The 6,000-nt window shown below is 45.7% G+C and overlaps 1 protein-coding gene across 1 annotated transcript in view; it reads right to left on the bottom strand.

The window, feature by feature from the left end:
- Positions 1–4,386, bottom strand: part of LOC124717200 (arylalkylamine N-acetyltransferase 1-like) — a 113,709-nt gene extending 109,323 nt beyond the window's left edge. Inside the window, exon 1 of the mRNA XM_047243978.1 lies at positions 4,275–4,386. The gene's annotated coding sequence lies outside the window, so the exon portion shown is untranslated. The remainder of the gene's footprint in view (positions 1–4,274) is intronic.
- Between the last annotated feature and the right edge of the window lie 1,614 nt (positions 4,387–6,000).

Genomic DNA, 6,000 nt, shown 5'->3' on the forward strand with positions numbered 1-6,000 from the left:
TGTACATGACAATGTCAGTCTTCTTCAGATATTCATACATATGATGTACAGTCTATCAAATGACACCTAATTCCAGCTGTAAATCACACCACAGTGCGCAGATGAGTCCTTGTAAGGCGCGACATTGTAGCCACCTTTTACTGTATGAAACATTTAAACTATTGATCTTTTCGACAGTTAAAGATTATTTTTGTGTAACTAATTTTCAGCGATCAGCCAGGACATAATGACCACCTGCCTAATGGGCGCTATGTCGATCTTTGGCATGGATAGCAGCGGCGGCGCATCGTGGCATACGAGTAGAAGAAAAGAGGTGTTGGCAGGTCGCTGGAGGGGGTTGAGACCACTTCTGCACACAAGTCACCTAATTCTCGTAAGTTACGGGGAGGGGGCGATGAGCTCTGACGCCACGATCAGTGACAACCCAGATGCGTTTGACATGTTTCAGATGTGGTGAGTTGGGGGGCCAGTACATCAATTGTAACTCGCGACTGTGTTTCTCGAACCAGTCCATCACACTTCTGGCCTTGTCACATGGCGCATTATCTTGTTGAAAAATGCCACTACCGTCGTGAAACATGATCGTCATGAACTGGTGTACGCCGTCTGCAGCCAGTGTACGATACCCCTTGGCCGTCAAGGTGCCTTGCACGAGGCCCGCTGGACCCATGGACGCCTACTTTAGCGTTTTCCAGAGCATAACGGGGCCGCCGCCAACTTGTCTCCGTCCCGCAGTACCCTGTACCACACAAGCGGCTTGTAGTGAAATTGCGTGCTTATGGAATATCGTCGCAGTTATGTGAGTGGATTGGAGATTACCTGTCAGATAGGTCACAATTCGTAGTAAGTGGGGGAAAGTTATCGAGTAGAACAGAAGTGATTTCTGGCGTTCCCCAAGGTGGTGTTATAGGCCCTTTGCTGTTTCTTAAATATATAAACGACTTGGGAGACAATATGAGCAGCCGTCGTAGGTTGTTTGCAGATGACGCTGTTGTTTATCGATTAATAAAGTCATCAGAAGATCAAAACAAATTGAAAAACGATTTAGAAAAGATATCTGAATGGTGCGAAAGTAGCCAGATGACGCTAAACAACGAAAAGTGTGACGTCATCAACATGAGTGCTAAAAGGAATTCGTTAAATTTCGGTTACACGATGAATCATTCTGATCTAAAAGCAGTAAATTCAACTAAGTACCTATGTACTACAATTACGAGCAACTTAGATTGGAAGGAACACATAGAAAATTTTGTGCGGAAGGCTAACCAAAAACTGCGTTTTATTGGCAGGACACTTATAAAATGTAATAGACGTACTAAGGAGACTGCCTACACTACGCTTGTTCGTCCCCTTCTAGAATACTGCTGCGCAGTGTGGGATCCTTACCAGATAGGACTCACGTAGCACATCGAAAAAGTTCAAATAAGTGCAGCACGTTTTGTATTATCGCGAAATATGGGAGAGAGTGCAACAGAAATGATACAGGATTTGGGCTGGACATCATTAAAAGAAAGGCGTTCTTCGCTGCGACGGAAACTTCTCACGAAATTCTAATTACCAAATTTCTGCTCCGAATGCGAAAATATTTTGTTGACACCGACCTACATAGGGAGAAACGATCATGACGATAAAATAAGGAAAATCAGAGCTCGTACGGAAAGATATAGGTGTTAGTTTTTTCCGCGCGCTATACGAGATTCGAATAATAGAGAATTGTGAAGGTGGTTCGATCAACATTCTGCCAGGCGTTAAATGTGATTTGCAGAGTATCCATGTAGTTGTAGATGTAGAAGTGTTAAGGAGTTGTTCTCCTCGAAGACGACAGATTCGCGCCCTGCCGCCTGTACGATGAAGAAGGTATCGGGGTTCATCAGACCATGAAACGCTCTGCCACTGCAGCAACGTCCATTACCGATGGTTAGCCGGCCGGAGTGGCCGAGCGGTTCTAGGCGCTACAGCTACGTTTACGTAATTCTAACTTCTAGGGGACTGATTACGTCAGATGTTAAGTCCCATAGTGCTCAGAGCCATTTTGAACCGATGGTCACGTGTCCATTTCAGTCGTAGTTGGCTATGTTGTGGTGTTATCATTGGCACATGCACGGGTCGTCGGCTGCGGAAGCCCGTCCTTGGGAGTGTTTGGTGCACTGTTTGTTCAGACAGACTTGTACTCTGCCCAGCATTAAAGACTGATGGTAGTTTCGTCACAGTTCGCCGCCTGTCCTGTTTTACCAGTCAGCCTAGCCTACGACGTCCGACATTTGTATTGAGGCGTGGCCGTCCAACGGTGTCTGGAAGTGGCTTCACCTTGGTTCCGCCAGGTGCTGAGGACACTCGCCGCAGCATTCGTCGAACGCCCGACAAGTCGCGCAGTTTCTCAAACGATCGTGCCGAGCCTCCGGGATACCACAATCGGCACTCGGTCAAAAAACTCAGACAGATCGGTAGTGGTGGGACCAAACTGCTGAGGTCATCGGTCTGTACACTTACACACTAATTAATCTAACTTACGCCAAGGACAACACGCAGACCCACGCCCGAGGGAAGACTCGAACCTCCGACAGGGGGGAGCTGCGCGAACCGTGGCAAGGCGCCTGAGACCGCGCGGCTACCCCGCCCTGCCAGACACAAGGCGCGTCTTCGCCATTCCACACACGGACAGCGCTCTCACTGGTACTACGTGCACCGTTCGTGTGTCTGAGTGTGACGCTGCTAGCATCTAGGTGGGTTTACATCCATAATACACTACTGGCCATTGAAATTGCTACACCAAGAAGAAATGCAGATGATAAACGGGTATTCATTACACAAATATATTATACTAGATCTGACATGTCATTACATTTTCACGCAATTTGGGTGCATAGATCCTGAGAAATCAGTACCCAGAACAACCACCTCTGGCAGTAGTAACGGCCTTGATAGGCCTGGGCATTGAGTCAGAGCTTGGATAGCGTGTACAGCTACAGCTGCCTATGCAGCTTCAGCACGATACCACAGTTCATCAAGAGTAGCGAGCGGCGTATTGTGACGAGCCAGTTACTCGGCCACCATTGACCAGACGTTTTCAATTGGTGAGAGATCTGGAGAATGTGCTGGCCAAGGCAGCAATCGAACATTTTCTGCATCCAGAAAGGCCCGTACGGGACCTACAACATGCGACCGTGCATTATCCTGCTGAAATATAGGGTTTCGCAGAGATGGAATGAAGGGTCGTAACACATCTGAAATGTAACGTCCACTGTTCAAAGTGCCGTCAATGCGAACAAGAGGTGACCGAGACGTGTAACCAATGGCACCCCATACCATCACGCCGGGTGATGCGCCAGTATGGCGATGACGAATACACGCTTCCAATCTGCGTTCACCGCGATGTCGCCAAACACGGATGCGACCATCATGAGGCTGTACACAGAACCTGCATTCAACCGAAAAAATGACGTTTTGCCATTCGTGCACCCAGGTTCATCCTTGAGTACACCATCGCAGGCGCTCCTGTCTGTCATGCAGCGTCAAGGGTAACCGCAGCCGTGGTCCCCGAGCTGATAGTCCATGCTGCTGCAAACCTCGTCGAACTGTTCGTGCAGATGGTTGTTGTCTTGCAAACGTCCCCATCTGTTGACTCAGGGATCGAGACGTGGCTGCATGATCCGTTACAGCCATGCGGATAAGTTGCCTGTCATCTCGACTGCTAGTGATAAGAGGCCGTTGGGATCCAGCACGACGTTCCGTATTACCCTCCTGAACCCACCGATTTCATATTCTGCTAACAGTCATCGGATCTCGACCAACGCGAGCAGCAATGTCGCAATACGATAAACCGCAATCGCGATAGGCTACAATCCGACCTTTACCAAAGTCGGAAACGTGATGGGACGCATTTCTCCTCGTTACACGAGGCTTCACAACAACGTTTCACCAGGCAACGCCGGTCAACTGCTGTTTGTGTATGAGAAATCGGTTGGAAACTTTCACCATGTCAGCACGTTGTAGGTGTCGCCACCGGCGCCAACCTTGTGTAAATGCTCTGAAAAGCTAATCATTTGTATATCACAGCATCTTCTTCCTGTCTGTTAAATTTCGCGTCTGTAGCACGTCATCTTCGTGGTGTAGCAATTTTAATGGCCAGTAGTGTGGGTTCGTGGTTATAAAATTCTGACTTCTGAGTGTAGATCGCCACAGATGTTGCAAGCATATGATCGGAAAACCGTGTCAAAAAATTTTCGGCCAATTTTCTGACCTTTTATGCCCTACTGTGCGAAGCCGGCGCTCACCTGCAGCACTCTGTTTGGCGTGGCGCGGTCTCCTCCTAGACGCTGCCGAGATTCTCGACAGATCGCGGAGCGGCAGGCAGACAACTGAAGGCGAGGCGGTGACTCGGGCAGGCGCTGCTCCGCGCTCCAGAGTCCACGTGGGCGCTAACTGCACCTAACCTGATATAACAGCTGGCGGGAAGTGCGTCAGAACTCGTCAACAGGCGACGATTGCGAAAACGTGGGGCTTTAGAGATGCGACTACTGACACGACGTGATAATAAAATTCCACCTGCCGCAGTTAAGTTCACTAGGCCGTAGCTGGGGGATGCCGGTTACAACCGATTTTTTCACCTCCATTTTAAACTGTTAGAACCGCCCAAAATAACAGATTTTCGGTTTTGTATTGTTATTATTTCCGACAATAAACGTAGACATACAAGAAAGATTGAAAAGTTAAGAGACACCTTCATGCTTTGACATCATACGTTTCAACATACATAGAACCAAAACACCAAATAAAATAGACAAACAAAACAAACTTACTTTTTCCGCCGCTTGCTGCTTTTCTAGAAACGTAATGACGGGTTGAATACTATAGAAAATTCACCGGTATTCGCCTAATTCTCATACTTTGAATCTCTGTTAAAAATGACGCTATAATTGAGGATCATACCACTATTTGGGCATTACGAATAGTCATTCCAAAGAGTGAAGAATGGTGTTGGAGAGAGTATACAGACAGAAGATCAGCTACTTCCGCTTTCAGTATGAATGATGAATGAACTGTTTTTAAAAAATTACTTCTTTTCTCTTTTATTGTTTCATAGTAATGATAGACAAGTAATAGGATTTTGCGTAAAATTTGTAGCATTCTTACTCTTTAATTATTTCGAACACAAACTCGTTTTTAGTGAAATATATGTCATTACCTTTTAATAGTCGTTTCAAAATAATTGATTTTGTATTGGTACAGCTGAAAAATAATCTTTCAAAAAATTTAAATGAACGATTTACAAAGCAAAAAAATGTAGTATTTACTAGGAACAATTACACGGCAATAGTTAAAAATTCAATAATGAATTGATTTATGGTCCAATCTGTTCATAAATACTGGTAGTGTAGTATGTTGACATGTGAGTTGCCTCATTACATCTTTCAAAGGCGATATCAGTCTTTCGAAAGCTACAGAACTAACTACAAAACTGATTTTTTAAAACTGTTTTATTTAACAAGAACAAATTTTAACACCACTCCTGTGGAAAATTGTGTTGTTGTTGTTGTTGTTGTTGTCTTCAGAAACTGGTTTGATCCAGCTCTCCATGCTACTCAATCCTGTGCAAGCTTCTTCATCCCCCAGTACCTCCTGCATCCTACATCCTTCTGAATCTGCTTAGTATATTCATCTCTTGGTCTCCCTCTACGATTTTTACCCTCCACGCTGCCCTCCAGTGCTAAATTTGTGATCCCTTGATGTCTCAGAACATGACCTACCAACCGGTCCCTTCTTCTTGTCAAGTTGTTCCACAAACCCCTCTTCTCCCCAGTTCTATTCAATACCTCCTCATTATTTATGTGATCTCCCCATCTAATCTTCAGCATTCTTCTGTAGCACCACATTTCGAAAGCTTCTATTCTCTTCTTGTCCAAACTATTTGTCGTCCATGTTTCACTTCCATGCATGGTTACACTCCATATAAACACTTTGAGATACGACTTCCTGACACTTAAATCTATACCCGATGTC

This window comes from Schistocerca piceifrons, chromosome 9 (assembly GCF_021461385.2).
Source record: "Schistocerca piceifrons isolate TAMUIC-IGC-003096 chromosome 9, iqSchPice1.1, whole genome shotgun sequence".
Taxonomy (NCBI): Eukaryota; Metazoa; Arthropoda; class Insecta; order Orthoptera; family Acrididae; genus Schistocerca; species Schistocerca piceifrons.